The sequence below is a fragment of the Manis pentadactyla genome, chromosome 18 (assembly GCF_030020395.1).
Source record: "Manis pentadactyla isolate mManPen7 chromosome 18, mManPen7.hap1, whole genome shotgun sequence".
NCBI classification, from domain to species: domain Eukaryota; kingdom Metazoa; phylum Chordata; class Mammalia; order Pholidota; family Manidae; genus Manis; species Manis pentadactyla.
The window spans coordinates 8,165,626-8,184,888 of record NC_080036.1 but is presented as its reverse complement, the minus strand read 5'-3'; the positions used below and the strand labels follow the sequence as shown (position 1 = coordinate 8,184,888).

The following is a 19,263-nucleotide window of genomic DNA, read 5'->3' as shown; positions in this document are numbered from 1 at the left end:
CTAAAAGAGCAACAGGAAAGAAGACTGCGACAATCTGCCTACATTTGGGGAAAAGAGAAGACCTCATAAAAAAGGGTGAAATAGTAAAGCTGCAATCTGGCGGGACCCAAGCACTCCTCAACCTCAGCTCATGGGTAGGAGGAAGAGAAACAGTGCAGGGAGAGGGTAGAGGCCTAGGACTGCTGAACACCCAGCCCTGGAGATCTGCTCTGGGAGCATGAACCTATATTACATGGTGCTCTGGAGATTAGTGGGGATAGAAAGCTAAGATAGGTGGAATACTGAGAGAGACTGAGACTCCAGCCATTTGTGGAAAACAGGTACCCACAACCGCCTGCTCTGGGACAAAAGAAAGGTGGGCACTATGAGACTTCCCAACAGCGAGAGGGCTGCTAAAGCAACAAGGATTACACAGAGCTTGCTGCTCAGGAGAAAGGATAGGTGGACAAAATTGTCCCAGCGCACTGAGCTCAGCAGGTTGGGAACTTTGGGGAGCTTCAGGCACTCCATCCCCCTGGCTGACAACGCAGCCCAAAGGACTCCAACATAATACAAAGCCTGCTGCTCCTTACACCTGGCCAGCACCAGCTCACAAACCTGCTGCCCCTATCATTGCACCAGGTCAGCCAGAGGGTGGCCCCACGTATGGCAGCTAAAGGGGAGTAGCATAGAGGCTCCTCCCTGCGCTCCTGGTCCACTGGCCCTGGCAGTGGAGGCAGAACTGCAGCTGGGAAGCAGGAAAAAGCTCTTTCCTCCTGGCAGACACCAGCGCTGCTCACCTGCGACCCCTGCCATTGCTCCAGGGCTGGGCAGCACCAGAGAGTAGAGCTTCTGGCCACTAGAGGGCACCACATACACAAAGCTATTATTCTGTATTATTCATTACAAATATGAAATGTCAAAATAATCTGATACAAACCAAAATCCCACAAACACCAGAAAGAGGGCCAAGTGAAACTGAAATCACTAATCTCCCTGAAAAAGATTTCAAAATAAAAATAAACATGCTCACAGAGCTACAGAAAAATATTCAAGACCTCGGGAAGGAATTCAAGAAAGAGATAGAAACTTTGAAAAACACAGCATCCGAAATGAAATATACAATGGATGAATTTAAAAGCAGATCACATGAGGTAGAGGAGATGATATATGAAATAGAAATTAGAGAACAGACACACAAAGAAGCTGAGACACAGAGAGGAAAAAGGATCTCTAGGAATGAAAGAATATTTTGTGTGACCAATCCAAATGGAACAATATTCACCTTACAGAGGTACCTGAAGAAGAATATGAGAGAGAAAGGGATAGAAAGTGTCTTTGAGGAAATAATTGCTGAAAACTTCCCAATCTGGGTAAGGAAATAGTCTCTCAGGTCATGGAAGTGCACAGATCTCCCAACACAAGGGATCCAAGGAGGACACCACCAAGACATAGAATAATTAAAATGGCAAAGATCAAGGACAAGGAAAGACTATATTAAAAGCAGCCAGAGAGAGAAAGAAGATCACATACAAAGGAAAACCCATCAAGTTATCATAAGACTTCTCAACAGAAACTTTACAGGCCAGAAGGGAGTGGCATGAAACAGAAGGGCCAAGAATACTCTACTCAGCAAGATTATCATTTAAATTTGAAGGAGGGAATAAACAACTTCCAGATAAACAAAAGCTGAGGGAATTTACCTCCCAGAAACCATCTCTACAGTGTATTTTGGAGGGACTGCTATAGATGGAAGCGCTCCAAAGGCTAAAAAGCTGTCACCAGTGAAAATAAAACTACAGTAAAGGAAGTAGAACAATTAATTATGAAGCAAATGCAAAAATAAATCAACTACCCACAAAGTCAGTCAAGGGATACACAAAGAGCACAGAATATGACACCTAAAATATAAAGAATAGAGGGGGAAGAGAAAGAAGGGAGAAAGGAAAAAGAACCTTTAGATTGTGTTTGAATTAGCATACTAAGGGAGTGAAGTTAGACTATTAGATAGTAAAGAAGCTACCCCTGAACCTTTGGTAACCAAAAATCTAAAGCCTGCAATGACAGTAAGCATATACCTATTTATAATCACCTTAAATGTAAAAGGACTGAATGCACTAATCAAAAGACATAGTTATAGAACAGATAAAAAAAAACAAGATCCATCTATATGCTGCCTACAAGAGATTCACTTCAAACTCAAAGACATAAACAGAATAAAAGTAAAGGGATGGAAAAAGATATTTCATGCAAACAATAGGGACAAAAAAGCAGGTGTTGCAGTACTTGTATCAGACAAAATAGACTTCAAAACAAAGAAAGTAAAAAGAGACAAAGAAGGGCATTATGTAATGATAAAGGGGTCAGTCCAACAAGAGGATATAACCATTATAAATATTTATACACCCAACACAGGAGCACCTAATTATGTGAAACAAATACTAACAGAATTAAAGGGGGATATAGAATGGAATGCATTCATTTTAGGAGACTCAACACACCACTCACTCCAAAGGACAGATCAACCAGACAGAAAATAAGAGGCAGAGGCACCAAACAACACGTTAGAACAGATGGACCTAACATATCTACAGAACACTCCACCCAAAAGCAGCAGTATACACATTTTTCTCAAGTGTACATGGAACATTTTCCAAAATAGATCACATACTAGGCCAGAAAAAGAGTCTCAGTAAATTCAGAAGGATTGAAATTGTACCAACCAATATCTCAGACCATAGAAGTATGCAACTAGAAATAAATTGTGCAAAGAAAACATAAAAGTGCACAAACACACAGAGGCTTAACAACATGCTCCTAAACAATCAATGGATCAATGACCAAATAAAAACAGAAATCAAGCAATATATGGAGACAAATGAAAATAACAACTCAACACCCCAAAATCTGTGGGACGCAGTGAAGGCAGTTCTAAGAGGAATGTATATTGCAATACAGGCTTACCTTAGGAAAGAACAATCCCAAATGAACAATCTAAATTCACAATTAATGAAACCAGAGAAAGAACAAATGAGGCCCAAAGTCAGTAACAGGAGGGCCATAATAAAGATTATAGCAAAATAAATAAAATGGAGAATAAAAAATAGAATCAATGAAAGCAGAGGCTGGTTCTTTGAGAAAATAAACAAAATAGATAAACCCCAGCCACTTATCAAGAAAAAGAGAGAGTCTACACACATGAACAGAATCAGAAATGAGAAAGGAAAAATCACTACAGACACCACAGAAATACAAAGAATTATTAGAGAATTCTATGAAAAATTATATGCTAACAAATTGGGTAACCTAGAAGAAATGGACAACTTTGAAGAAAAATATAACCTTCCAAGACTGACTCAGGAAGAAAAAGAAAATCTGAATAGACCAATTCCCAGAAATGAAATTGAATTGGTAATCAAAAAAACTACTTGAGAACAAAACACTTGGACTAGATGGCTTCACTGCTGAATTTTCTCAAACATTTAGTGAAGACCTAATACCCATCCTCCTTAAAGTTTTCCAAAAAGTAGAAGAGTAGGGAATACTTCCAAATGCATTCTATGAGGCCAGCATAACTCTAATACCAAAACCAGGCAAAGACAGCACAAAAAAAAAGTACAGACCAATGTCCCTCATGAACATAGATGCAAAAATACTCAACAAAGTATTAGCAAACCAAATTCAAGAATACATCAAAAAGATCATCCACCATGATCAAGTGGGATTTATTCCATGGATAGAAGGATGGCACAATATTCGAAATACATCAACATCATGCACCACATCAACAAATACAAGGACAAAAATCACATGGTCATCTCCACAGATGCTGAAAAAGCATTCAACAAAATTCAACAACCATTCATGATAAAAATACTCAAGAAAATGGCTGTAGAGGGCAAGTACCTCAACATGATAAAGGCCATATATGACAAACCCACAGCCAACATCATACTTAACAGCAAAAATCTGAAATCTTTTCCTCTAAGATCAGGAACAAGACAAGGATGCCCACTCTCCCCACTTTTATAATTCAACATAGTGGAACCTATCAAAATACCCACAGCATTCTTCAGTGAACTAGAACAAACAGATATAAAATTTATATGTAATCACAAAAGACCCTGAATAGCCAAAGCGATCCTGAGAAGGAAGAATAAAGCAGGGGGAATTACACTCCCCGACTTCAAGCTTCACTACAAAAGCCACAGTAATCAAGATAATTTGGTACTGGCACAAGAACAGACCCATAGACCAATGGAACAGACTAGAGAGCCCTGATTATAGACACAACCATATATGGTCAATTAATATACGATAAAGGAGCCATGGACATACAATGGGGAAATGATAGCCTCTTCAACAGCTGGTGCTGGCAAAACTGGACAGCTACATGTAAGAGAATGAAACTGGATCACTGTCTAACACCATACACAAAAGTAAACTCGAAATGGATCAAAGACCTGAATGTAATTTATGAAACCATAAAATTTTTAGAAGAAAACATAGGCAAAAATCTCTTGAATATAAATATGAGCAACTTTTTTCTGAACACATCTCCTTGGGCAAGGAAAACAAATGCAAAAATGAACAAACGGGACTACATCAAACTAAAAAGCTTCTGTACAGCAAAGGACATCATCAGTAGAACAAAAAGGCATCCTACAGTATGGGAGAATATATTCATAAATGACAGATCCGATAAGGGGTTAACATCTAAAATATGTAAAGAACTCACACACCTTAACACCCAAAAAGCAAATAACCTGATTTTAAGAATGGGTGGAGGATCTGAACAGACACTTCTGCAAAGAAGAAATTCAGATGGCCAACAGGCACATGAAAAGATGCTCCACATCACTAATCATCAGGGAAATGCAAATTAAAACCACAATGAGATATCACCTCACACCAGTTAGGATGGCCAACACAGAAAATACCAGGAACAACAAATGTTGGCGAGAATGCAGAGAAAGGAGAACCCTCCTACACTGATGGTGGGAATGTAAATTAGTTCAACCACTGGGGAAAGCAACATGGAAGTTCTTCAAAAAGCTAAAAACAGAAATACCAATTGACCCAGGAATTCCACTCCTAGGAATTTACCCTAAGAATGCAGGAGCCCAGTTTCAAAAAGATATATGCACCCCTAATGTTTACTGCAGCACTATTTACAATAGCCAAGATACGGAAGCAACCTATGTGTCCATCAGTAGATGAAGGGGTAAAGAAGCAGTGGTACATATACACAATGGAATATTATTCAGCCTTAAGAAGAAATCAAATCCTACCATTTCCAACAACACGGATGGAGATCGAGGGTATTATGCTCAGTGAAATAAGCCAAGCAGAGAAATACAAGTACCAAATGATTTCCATCATTTGTAGAATATAACAACAAAGAAAAACTGAAGAAACAAAACAGCAGCAGACTCACAGCCTCCAAGAAAGGACTAGCAGTTACTAAAGGAGTGGGGTAGGGAAGGGTGGGTGGGGAGGGAGGGAGAAGGTGATTGAGGGGCATTTTGATTGGCACATATGATGTGCGGAGGGTCATGGGGAAGATAGCGTAGCACTGAGAAGTAGTGACTCTGTGGCATCTGATGCTGATGGACAGTGACTGCAATGGGGTGTGGGAATACTTGATAATATGGGTGAATGTAGTAACCACAATGTTGCTCAGGTGAAACCTTCGTAAGTATGTGTATCTATGATCCCTTAATAAAAACCTAAAAATAATAATTAAAAAATACTGCTTTGCATAGATCTTTAAAGTTCTCATCACAAGAAAATAATTGGAACTGTGGTAATGCATGTTGGCTAGACTTATTGTGGAGATTATTTCACAGTATGTACATATACTGAATCATCATGTTGCACACATGAAAGTAATATAATGTTATATGCCAATTAAATCTCAATTTTTTAAAAAGCTGCAGGTAGAGTAGGGTAAGGTGCCCTCCCATAAGGTCCCACGGACACAAGCATGGAGTCTTACCATCATGGACCACCTTCATTCTTACAGCTTAATAAATGGAGTCACATTTAAATATTCTTTGCATTCATTTTATTCTTACTAAGGCTGAACACACTTCTACATAGTAACCCATTGCCTGTGTGTGTGTGCATGACTTGCCAGTTTACTTTGTTTTCCTGTTACTCTGTCCTTTGAAATCTTGGTGTTTCCCTCTTTGATGGACATAAGTGCTCAATACACTACTGATATTGAAGACATTCAACGTGTTGTAAAAATTGCTGCAAAAATTTTTCCCAAGTCAGGCTACTTGCCTTTCTATGTCACTTACTTTTTTCTTTGAAATTTCAGCTTTAAATTTTTACCTTATCAACCTCTTCTGCCTTTGCCCTTTGGAATTTCCCCTTTCACTTCTACATTTATCAAGTAGGAAGATCTCTGGCAGCTCCAGCCCAGGGAAGGGCAGTTTCGAATTCACAAACCCCATCTCAGCAAATGGCTCACTCACTATCAGAAGTCAAAACGATTGCCCATCTGAGAAAGTTCTGAACCAACTGTTAACTGCAAAGAACTAACCTAAATGTAATATTGAGATCCATAAAGTTTATAAACTGATCAATGGTAGCAATTTATTGGACATCAGATGCACAACCGCTCTTAGATCCTGACCCACTCTCAACTTAGTTGTGGTTGATAATGCCATGAAGACAAGTGCCCCACTGAATACAAAAACTGGGGGCCTGTCTGTGATCCACAGCAAACTCCACCTTGGCACCAATTCCCTGCGTTCTTCTTTGCAAGTTTCATCTTATCTTTAAGTAATCTTAAAAGGCACTTCTCAAATTCAGTTTTTATGAAAGGGGTAACATGCTATCTGTATTGTCTCACTTTTTTCACTGCTATGTATCACTAAGATGCATCAGCATGTTACATGTTGCTCTGCAGCACTGTTTTGGCAGGTGTATACTCTTCCACTGAACAAATGTACCTCAGGCTATATGCCCAGTCTCCGGAGGCTGTTTAAAGAGTCTTTGTTATCATGAATGGTGAGGAAAATCCTTGCACACATACATGTGCAAGGAAGCCTCCAGGGAATTCTGTTTTTTTTTTTTTTCCTATAAAGGGCCAGAAGTTGGGAACTGTCCTGTGGGTCTCTAAGAACGTCCTTATTTTTAGGAAATATACACTGATATGTTTAGGGGTAAAGGGCCTCAAATTGGTGGGAAAAGTTTTGTCCCTGTGTGTCTTCTTTGTACTATTTTCACTTTTGCAATGTTTGTAAGTTTGTAATTATTTAAAAAGAGAAAAATGGAGTATTTCCTTAAAGGATTTTTGTGAACATGGGGAAAAAGAATTAAAAATGTTCAGAACAGATTTTTCCAGTCCTTGGAGGTGTGTTTTAGCGGTTCTTCAGAGTTCTGACTCTTGGCAGGTTACACCTGCACCACTACAGAGGGAAATACAACTTTTCAACCAGAGCACCTGCCTTGGAAATCCCTGCATCTGCCAGGAGGAAGAGTCCTACACTCCTGGACCTGCAGCAGTTCCCACGAAGTGGGCTACAAACCATACATCCTCAGGCAGGGCTTTTAGAGATGCTTTTCCATGCAAGTCAGTCCCAGAACGATCATTTTAGTTCCAGATCCAGAATGCTTCAGACCATCACAAAGTGCTGGACTTTTATAAAATATCTAAAACTCCAAATTTTAGCTTCAATTAAGTAATAATTTTATACTTCCCAGATATTTAGGATCTCAGATATTTCTCTTGTAGGAAATAGTGAGAGATCTTAACACTGCAAAACCATTTCCATTTCCAGCCCAGAAAAAAGCAGCAAAACTCCAACACCATTCATGTTTCTAAAGAGAACTTTCTCTTGGAGATTTGTACTGAAGAGCTGATGAATGAAATGAAATGCTGCATCTGGAGTTTGTTTCACAGCAGCACATGTGGGAGCGGATTACAGAAGAACAGAGACTACTGCTCAGGGTTCAGGAACACTGTGTTCTGTGCCTCTGTACATCTTGGAATTGCCCACAAGGAACAGTTTAATAGACATATACATGAGCTTGTGAGCTTCCCTGCAGGTGCCGAGGTACCAGTCAGTGGCTCTACCGGCAGACACCAGACTCCTGAGGCTGCGCAGGTGGCCTGGCAGCCCCTCCCACCGATCTAAAACTCCGTTTTAAGTTCTGTCTTGTCTAGTTTCAATTATCTATATCTTTTTTTCCTGTGGTAGTTAAAGTCTTCAAGAAGCATGAAGTTTTCTTGCAAACAGCCATTTTCAGGCTGCTACAAAGCTGACAAGGTGAAACTATACTCCGAGAACCATAAAAGCCTGAGAGTGGGCTCCTCTGGCCCAGCAGCCCAGGACACGAGAGAGCGAGGGTACCAGCTGGCTGCACTGCAGAACCACCAGGGAGGCCAAGCACAAATCAGACTCTCAAACCTCACCCCACTGCAGCAGGGTTGGAGTGCTCTCTGGGCATCTGCATTTTTAACACCCAGCCCACATCCAACGCCCTTAATTTTGGGCAAGAGTTACCGGCCCACACTTTGAGGAACTGTTTTGGTGGTCTCCAGTCGGTTATGAACCCTATAATCCTTTGACATGATGGAAGTAAACACTGGGCCAACTGTGTTTTTTACTAAAAAAAGAATGAGGAATACATATCCGACAAGGGGTTAACATTAAAAATATATAAAGAATTCACACGCCTCAACACCCAAAAAGCAAATAACCCAATTAAAAAATGGGTGGAGGATATGAACAGACACTTTTCCAAAGAAGAAATTCAGATGGCCAACAGGCACATGAAAAGATGCTTCACATCGTTAATTACCAGGGAAATGCAAATTAAAACCACAATGAGATATCATCTCACACCAGTTAGGATGGACAACATCCAAAAGACTAGGAACAACAAGTGCTGGCAAGTATGCAGAGAAAGGGGAACCCTCCTACACTGCTGGTGGGAATGTAAAATAGTTCAACCATTGTGGAAAGCAGTATGGAGGTTCCTCAAAAAACTAAAAATAGAAATTCCATTTGACCCAGGAATTCCACTTTTAGGAATTTGCCCCAAGAATGCAGCAGCCTAGTTTCAAAAAGACTTATGCACCCCTATGTTTATCACAGCACTATTTACAATAGCAAGAATTGGAAGTAACCCAAGTGTCCATCAGTAGATGAATGGATAAAGAAGAGGTGGTACATATACACAACAGAATATTATTCAGCCATAAGAAGAAAACAAATCCTACCATTTGCAACAACATGGAAGGAACTAGAGGGTGTTATGCTGAGTGAAATAAGACAGGAGGAGAAAGACAAGTATCAAATTATTTCACTCATCTGTGGAGTATAAAAACAAAGAAAAACTGAAGGAACAGAACAGCAGCAGACTCACAGAGCCCAAGAATGGACTAATGATTACCAAAGGGAAAGGGACTGGGCAGGAGGGGTGGGAAGGGAGGGATAAGGGGAAAAGGGGCATTATGATTAGCACACATAATGTAGGGTGGGGCACGGGGAGGGTTGTACAACACAGAGAAGATGAGTAGGGATTCTGCAGCATCTTACTACACTGATGTACAGTGACTGTAATGAGGTATGTGGTGGGGACTTGATAATTGGGGGAGTCTAGTAACCACAATGTGGCTCATGTGACTGTGTATTAATGACACCAAAATAAAATAAAAATAAATTTAAAAAAGGAATGAGGAATAAAGTCACTCTTACAACTATACATCTGGTCCTTTACTGGCATCCTAGAGGAGCAGCAGGAACCCAAGCTCTGAGGGCTCTGCATCAAGGGCCCAGCCCCAGGGACTGTGGAGCGCTAGAGGAAACACTGAATTCTAACTAAATGAACTGTTATGGGCTGAAGTGTACCCTCCACCCCAAGCCTAATCCATATGTTGAAGCCCTAACCACACCCCAACCTGAGACTGTGACAGGTTGAGAGATGGGTCTGTGCAAAGTTAATAAAGTGGCTCTACTTCAGTATGGCTGGTGCCCTTATAAGAAGAGATTAGGACACAGGCATAAAGGTAAGGCCATGTGAGGATACAGAGGAAAGATGGTGGTCCACAAGCCAAGGAGTGAGGCCTCAGGAGAAACCACCCCTGCCGAAACTCTGATCTTGGACTTCCAGACTCTGGGACTATGAGACAGAAAGTTTCTGTTTGTTACGAGCATCCTAGTGACTAATACTCAAGCCTCCTAGACAGGTTTCATTCCTGCAAAGATGCTGGGGATGTAGGAAGTCAGGAGCCCCGGCAGCCACATCCCCCACCAAAGTTAACAGCTGGCCTCGCTCCAGGCTACAGATGTAGGCAGCTCTGAAACATCTGGAACAAGGCTGCCACAACCAACAGGCATGGGAAACGCTGCATCCTCTCTACTACCTATTATCAACGTATATACTGAGCATAACTTATTTACTGAGTAAGTATATGTAAACTTTTCAGGCAACCTGAGGTACCTGGAAGCATCAACTTGGGCATGTGGGAGGGGATGCAGTACAGGGAGGCAGGAAGCTGCCAGCTGAACCAGCCGAAGCCTGTGAGCCAGCACAGGGCTAAAATCAGCAGGCAACCAACCAGTTCTGAGACCTGGAGAGCTCTGCAGGAACACGAAGACGGCCCAGACACACCTCAGCTGAGCCCAAGCAAGACAGGCGACCCGGCCTTCAGGTGTGTGTGTCCCCTCCTGCAGGATCTTCTGAGAGAGCTCACAGGGTTGGCCAGTGGGGCATGCTTTCCAGTCACTCTAATGAAATCACAAAGCTCCTGACACCCACAGAGTTTTAAACAGACTTTTAAATATACCATCTTGGCTAACTCTGCAGGAATGTACTTGACCTATGTAAAAAGGAAAATTCAGGGGGAAGTTGAGAATTTCACACTCAGTCTTCAGGAAGGGTGAGCACAGGGCTGTGTCTTTGCACACACCTCCTGGGGTCCATAGGCCGACAGTGCCCAGGGCCAACCCTACTGCAGTCTGGGGGGCCCCCCCAGGCTGAGTCATACCTCAGAGGTCTGATAATACAGCATATCTCCCTCCTGCCTTGACCCTGAGTCAGAGTTAGGGCAACTTGAGGGCTCCAATATATCTTCTCAAGAGCCCTAGAATCCTAACCAATTCCATACAACCTAAGGGTAAGCCAAAATGTGCTCCTGGAATACAATGACCCTCAGCAAACTCAGCACAGAGCCACACACATAGGCAGGGCAGGAAGGCATTATCTCCTGCGGCAGCTACCCCAGTCCTAGCTGGGCTCACCCCACTCTGTTCACCTCTGGTGCATATAAAGGCATATGTGGATGCTGAGAGGGTCACACCTCTCACAGCTCCTGTACAAGTCTGACAGTGATGCAGTGATGCATGTGAAAGACGTGCTCCCTTTTCCTGGTGGGGGAGGGTAGGCAGTGCTGATTCTCCCCTTGCTCGGCTGATGGTTTCAGAGGGCAAGGCCCCTTGCAGTGCCCTCCCTTTGTATGGGGTTTGCCTTATACACACAGCCAATCTGTTAGACAGACAGTTATCTAAAATGCAATATTAAAACACAAAATAAAAATTATCCCATGACAGCCAGTTTTGTCGTCAACTTGGCTATGCAATGATATGATCCAGTTTTCCGTCAAACAACAGTCTAGATGTTACTACGAAAGTATTTTTTTGGATGTGATTAACATTTAAATCAGTAGACTACCGTCCCTGCTGTGGATGGGCCTCTTCTAATCAGCTGAAGGCTTTAAGAGAACACAGACCAAGAAAAATTCCAGGCAAAGGAATTCTGCCTCCAGACTGCCTCTGGACTCAAGCAGCAGCAGCAAGCTCTCCCCTGGGTCTCCAGTCTGCCTTCTGTGACTCTGGACTTGCCAGCCTCCACAAGCATATGAGCCAATTCCTTAAAGTAAATCCCTCTATATATTGGTTCTCTTTCTCGGGAAAATCCCGACTAGTACACACCTGCCCACCCCCATCAAAGCAAAAAAAAAACCCACAACTTGTATGTACAAAAACCCCATTGGTGTGGTCACTACGGCAGGAGCAAGGCTGCTGCAGGGTGTGTAGGGTTATCATGCACATGCATCGTGTGCTTGATTTAACACACTTGTTATTCAGTGATCCTGGGGGGTGGCCAAACACAGCAAGTCAGGAGTCCAGGTGCTTTTAAACCTCTTGGGTTTTGTGGAGACTGGTCCTTCTAGGCAGAATTTGTGGAAAAAGAAGAAATTCTCTAAGATGGACCAGCTCAAGCCTTACACAGGGATTTAAATATAATACAAACCCTCATCACCACTTCTGACTTGTGTTTCTTCAAAGCCAAGTGTATCTTCTTCTGTGTTCAAGGATGAGCTGATGCCCACCTCGAGGACACGCGGACCTCAGGAATGGCCATGCTGGCTCTGAGCACACGATTCCAGCTATGGAATCAGGTTCTAATATAGAACTCACTGCTCCCTAATCATTGATTTTTCTCCTCTGTGGAGCAAAATCCACCCAAGGGAGAGTGGAGCACAAGGCCTAACAAGTTTGGCTAGTGGAGTATCTGAGATATAAATGCAAATCACAAGTATGCTGGTTTCAAGGTCTCAGTGGTTATCACTGTCCATTTGTCTTATTCACAACTATGTGAAAGCCACAGCTCAAGGTCCATCATTTCTGTTCCCACAATCATGCACGGAAGTGAGGCAGTAATGATAAAATTGGAGGGGGTAACAACCAGTTAAATGAATGCCTGATGAGCTTCTGCAGGACAGCACAAATGCACACCACACTCAAACCAACACAGAGGTAAAAAACACACCCCAATTTTCTTGAGACCATGTTCTGAGAGGCCTTTAACACAAAAAAATTTACATAAATGCAAATCATTCTCTCTGGAATTCACTGAAATCCTATTAGATAACCTGAAATCAGTCCAGAGCTGCTGTGTTTAAGCCCTACTCACAGCTCTCAGTTCTCCACTGGCTCCTGTAGAGCTGCTGTGCAGAAGCCCACTTGGAACCTATACAAGGAGAATAAATAAAATGGCAGAAACAAGTCCTAGTGTAAGTGTTTACACTAAATATAAGTGGACTAGACAATCTGAAGATAAAAAAAAATTAAACAATTATATGCAGCCTTTGAGAGATGCATTTTAAGTTAAAAGATACAAATAGGATGAACCTAAAAGGATGGGAAGAGTTGCACCACATAAAGAGAAACCAAAAGTGGGCAGAAGTGGCTATACTAATATTAGACAAATATTAGAAAAACAGAAAACAGACTTAAGGACAAAAAGTTGTCACTAGACGCATTATGATAAAAAGGTCAATATATCAGCAAGACATAACAATTGTAAACAGACACGTACCTAACACTAAACACAGCCTTATAATACATAAAACCAGAGGATGTAATTTTACACACAGAAAATCCTAAAGATTACACACACACACACACACACAAACCACTGTTAAAGTTCAAGAATGAACTTTAACAAAGAATGCAAGCTGCAAGGTAAAAAATCAAAATATAAAAATCAGGTGCATTTCTATAAATTGGCAAAGAACAATCCAAAAAGGATATTAAGAAAACATTCTGTTTACAATATCATCAAATAGAAAAAAATATTTAAGAACAAATTTAACAAAGAAAGTGAAAGATTTTTAATAAGAATTATAAAACACTGCTGAAAGACATTAAAGACATAAATAAATGGAGATATATTACATGTTCACGGATTGGAATAATTAATACTGTTAAGATGGCAATAAAATGCAAAGCAACTACAGATTCAATGCAATCCCTTTCCATTCCAAGAGAATTTTTTACAAAAATAGAAAAATTCATCCTAAAATTAAAATGGGATCTCAAGGGATCCAAAAGAGCCAAAACAATCTTGAAAAAGAATAAAAGTTGGAGGTCTCACATTTACTGATTTCAAAACTTACTATAAAGCTAAAATAAAAGAGTGTGATAGTGGCATAAAGACTAACACATCGACAGATAAAATACAGAGCCCAGAAAGTAAAGTCTTTTTAAGTCTTTTTAACAACCAGTGCTGGGAAAACTAGATATCCACATACCAAAGAATTAAGCTGGACCATTTCTTTACATATATACAAAAGAAAAATTCTAAACTATAAAACTCTTGGACGAAAACACATGGGAAAAGCTTCACAACACTGGATTTGGCAATTTCTTGGATACAATACCAAAAACACAGGCAGCAAAAGAAAAAAAAAGATAAACTAGACTTTTAATAAAACTTGTGAACAAAGGATTCTATCAACAGAGTGAAAAGAACCCACAGAATGGGAGAACATATTTGTAAATCATATATTTGATAAGGGATTGATGTTCAGAATATGTAAAGAATTCCTACAACTCAGTAACAAAAAGACAAACAACATGATTAAAAAATGGACAAAGGTCTTGAATAGGCATTTCTCCAAAGATATACAAAAGGGAAATAAGTACATGAAAAGATGCTTAACATCACTAATCACTGCATTAACAAAATGCAAATCAAAACCAGAATGAGACCCCATTTCACACCCATTAGGATGGCTATTATCAAAAAGAAAAACAAACAAAAAACCAAACCGAAACATAAAATAAAGTGTTGGTAAGGATGTGAAGAAACTGGAGCCCTTGTGCACTGCTGGTGGGAATGGGGTGCAACTGCTGTGGAAAACAGTATGGCAATTCCTCAAAAAACTAAACACCGAATTACCATATTATCCAGCAATTCTACTTCTGGGTATATGCCCAAAAGAATTGAAAACAAGGCCTCAAGGAGATACCTGTACTCCAATGTTCCTAGCAGCATTCTTCACAGTAGCAAGAGATGGAAACAACCCAAATGTCCCTCAACACAAAAATGGAAAAGAAAATACAGTATATACCTACAAGGGAGTATTACTGAGCCTTAAGAAAAGGAATTAAATTCTGATACAAGGTACAAAATGATGACCTCGAAGACATTATGCTAAATGAAATAAGACAGAAACAAAAGAACAAATCATTGTACAATTCCTTCAATATGAGGAACAGAATAGTCAGGTTCACAGAAGTAGACCTGTGGTTGCCAAGGGTTACTGGACACATAGTTTCTGTTTGGATTGATGAAAAAGTTCTGGGAGTTTTGATGGTTGCACAGCAATGTAAATGTATTCAGTGCTACTAAACTATATATGCTTAAAGTGGTTAAAATGGTAAATGTTATTAGGATTTTTACATCTTATATATTAAAATAAAATCAAGTAGGGTTATTCCCCAAATTTATTTTGTTTTTAAGCTGTTTTTTTAAGGTATTCTAGTTTATTTTCCCCTTCATATAAATTTTAGAATTAGCTTATATCTTATAAAAGCATCCTGTCGAGTTTTCTTAAAAACTAAACATTAATTTAATCTTATGACCCAGCAAAAACACTTTCAGACTTCAAATCAAAAGATATTGAAATACATGTCTGCATAGAGTTATACGTGAGTCCTCATTGCAGCATTACTCACACACAACAGGCAAAAATTGGAAACAACCAATAGTTCATCATCTAGTGAATGGATAAACAAAATGTGATTTCTCTCTACAATGGAGTACAATGCAATGAAAGGGAATGAAATACTGATATGTGCTACAACAGGAATGCACTCCAAAAAAATTATGTTAAGTGAAGGAAGCATATAAGACCACAAATTGTAAACTTTCATTCAAGTTAAATGTCCAAAGAACGCAAATCAGTAACAGACAGGAAGTAAATTAATGATTAGCTAGAATAGGGGTTAGAAATAGGGATAACCTAAAAGGTCATGAGGGATCTTTTTGGGGTAATGAGTAGGTTCTAAAACTGGATTAAGTGGTGGATGCCCAACTAAAAATCACTGTACCCTTAAAGTAGGTGAATTTTATAGTACGTATATTATACCTCAATAAAAATGTTCAATATGGTTTTTTGCTGGGATATTTGATTGGACTTTGTTAAATCTATAGATCAATTTGGAGAGATCTGATATCTTTACTATGTTGAGGGTCCCAACACAACCGTACTATGCTTCTCCATTTATTTACATGATCTTTGATTGCACTCATCAGCATTTTGTAGTTTTCAGCATACAGATCCCCGTGTTTTATTGGATTTACAGTCTAAGTATTTGATTTTTTTGATGCTAAGGAAAATGGTACTTTTTAAAATTTCACTTTCTAGTTGTATATTGCTAATATATAGAAAAAAGATTGATGTATTGACTTTCTATTTTGTGACCTTGCTAACCTCACTAGTTCTAATAGTTTTTTCATAGATTCCTTGGATTTTCTATGTAGATAATCATGGTGTCTGGGAATAGGGATAGTTTTATTTTCCCATTCTATTCTGTATGCATTTTATTTCTTTTTCTGTCCTTATTGAACTGGCTAAAATAAGGTTTTGAAGTTAGACAGATGTAATTAATTCATGCTATACCTGTGGCTGCTAAATCTCAGGAGCAAAAACAATGAGAGTAGCTGGGACAGGTTAGTTACTAAAAACCTCACAGTATAAAATACTTTTTTCTAACATAAAAGCTTTAGAAAAAAACAGCACCAACAGTGACTTAATATTTCAGGGACAAACTTGACCTTCGATGAATTTCAAATGCATTATGCTAAGTGAAGTAAGTCAGAGTCTAAGATCACATTGGACATTCTGAAAAAGCAAAACTAGGAATGGAGAACTACTCAGTGGCTTGCAGAAGTTGAGAATGGGAGGAAGGGTGGCCTACAAAATGGCCAGCTGAAAGAATTTGGGGGTGTATCTTGATTGTGGGGGCACATGGCACTTGTCAAAACTCTTTAAACAGTACACCAGAAAGTGAATTTTACTATATGTAAATTTAAAATACACACACACACAAAAAAAAACCTTGGGCGATAAATTTTCTTGGAGCTACTTATCAAGCACACAAACATAAGTAATAACACAGGAAATTCTTTGCACCACAATCCTGTTTGCTTCTGTCACACAGATGATGCCGTTGGGGGGGAAGAAGGCAGCAAGGAATCAACAACATTAGCACCACATTCCTACTGAATTCGTACAAATGCACATCTGCCTTGGCCTGCGTTAACTTAAAACGTGATTTCTGTCGGTCTCTGCGCCAGCCGGTCTGCGCTTCAGACCGAAGCCACTACTGACTGAAGGCACGAGGTCAGCGCGCTGGCTCTCCCCGCCCAGGCCCGCGTGGGAGGCCCACACGGGACACCATCGCCACGCCCTCCAGACGCAGCAACAGGATTCACAGGCCGTGTCACCGCTACTGCAATCACCAAGCACCTAGGGAATCACATCGGGAAATGGCCAAGAAACGCCGCAGGCTCACGAGGCAGCAAAAACTGCGATGTGGCACCCTGAGGCCCCATCCTCCTGGAAGGTACACTCCGGGGGTCTCCGTGCCACCGAGACGCAGAGCACCCAATCCGGGGCTGTGTGTACCGTTCAGACACGGCCCCGACGCCCTCGCAGCAGAAACCCCACTTCCCACACCCACGGTGCGCTGTAAATGGAGCGCACGCATTCCAGGCTTAAAATACACAATTCGATTCCGCAGTGCACACAGCGCTGCCCACGTCACAATCCCAGCTCCTTAACAAAGCCTAAACCCATCTCTCCAAGAATCTACAAAATGGTTTCGCCGGCTCGGGGTCTCCCGGCTGTTAGACAGGCACAAAGCAAAACTGGTGCGCGTCAGTTCGTGCGACCCAAGGGCAAGCGTGCTCCTTACTTTCCCACATTAACTGCAAAAGGCCAGCGAACCCTTCCCCACAGGGCCCTGCCACGTGACGGCGTCTCGGGACTGGGGGGCGCGCTGCCGGGCGTGCAGAGGCCAGGGGCTAGGGTCCCGGGGGAGAGGGCTTAGTCCCTGGAGGCCGCGCCGCCGAGGACCAAGTCCTGGCTGCCCGCGGGTCCCCGCCGGCGCCGCCAGCGCCCTGCCCGGCCCAGTCGCTCATCCCAGCGCTCCTCACCTGGGTCCGCGGTGGCGGCGCGAGGGTCCCGGGCCGGCCCCGGGAGTTTCCTGGACGAGTGAGTGACTCGGGCGGGCCGGGAATGCGCCAGGAAACAGCCGGCCTCCTCCCCTTCCTCCCGGGGCGGGGGCTCTCCTGGCACGGCCCCTTCCTCCCGGCGCTCCTCCCTCCGCGCTCTAGCCGCGGCCGGCCGCTCCCTGCCCGGCGCCCGGCGCCCTCCCTGCCCCCGCCCCCAAGCCGGCGGCCCCGGCCGCGCGCGCCCGACGCCGCTGGGCGGGAAGGAGGCCGAGCCGACCGGGCTGCGCCTTCGCTCCGGCGGCCGAGTGTGCTCTCCAGGCAGGCAGGCCACCTGCGGGCTCGGGTGACCTCAGCTCTGCGCCGCACGGCGTGGGGATCGCCCGCGGAAGACGCCCGACTCGGGGCGTTAAAGGCCCGAGTATCCACGGAGTGGGCGCGGGGCGTGATGAGCTGCGGAAGGACTTGGACCCCCAGGGCTTTCCCGCCCGGCGTCCCGCCGCCAGGAAGGGGGCGCGCAGTCCTGCGCGGCGCTGGCCAGTGCGCGGCAGGCGGCCAGGTACGGGTGCGCCAGGTGCGCGCCGCCAGAGCGAGCCGGGCAGGAGACGACCCCGGCCGGCCCCTGCAGTGCTAGCGGCTGCGAAGGCCAGCTCCGCCCCGAGCCAGGGCCTACGCGAGCCCGGGCTTGTGGGAATAGCTGGCGGAAGGAAAAGGCCTGGCTCGAACGAGTTCCAAAAACAATCTGGAGAGAAGCCAATTAAGGAACACATCATATGGAAACCCTAAGTGGAGTGAGCTTGTCACAAGCTTGCTTAGAGGGAAAAGTTGTCTAAACTCTCCCCCACCTCTCTCCCGCCCACTTCGGCCCCCATTCAGTTCTGAAGGAGAACAATAATGGTGGCGTGGCCTCTCGGCTATGGAAACCACGAGAGATAATGCCTGGCTGTCTGTCCTCTGGATAATGCAAAAAGTCACAGCAAATGGATCATGACTAGACCAGAATCTACTATTTGTCTAAGTATTCAGAGAATACTTTTCCTGGAAGCTCTTGGAGGCCCCTCTCACTCCTACAGAACACGGGTTTGACTGACTTTCTGGTTTTCAGTTAGCAGATTACTGCTTCTCTGCGCAGGCTGAATCTCAGAGTTAGATTCCAAAGGGTTTTTTTTACACTGTAAATGAGGTGATAGATTACAAACTCAAGGTATATTTTTTATCATTTTTAAATATTATAATCCCTAGAGCAATTTTTAAAAAATGAAGCATAGCTAATAATCTGATAGGAAATAAAATGGAATG

General features: G+C 42.5%; 1 protein-coding gene across 2 annotated transcripts in view; it reads right to left on the bottom strand.

Annotated features, from left to right (window-relative positions):
- CYFIP1 (cytoplasmic FMR1 interacting protein 1) overlaps window positions 1–18,106 on the bottom strand; it is a 113,561-nt gene extending 95,455 nt beyond the window's left edge. The window contains exon 1 of one of the 2 annotated variants that reach the window (XR_008994662.1): window positions 17,950–18,106. The gene's annotated coding sequence lies outside the window, so the exon portion shown is untranslated. The remainder of the gene's footprint in view (window positions 1–17,949) is intronic. The other variant, XM_036876988.2, reaches the window with a different exon arrangement.
- Window positions 18,107–19,263: the final 1,157 nt, after the last annotated feature.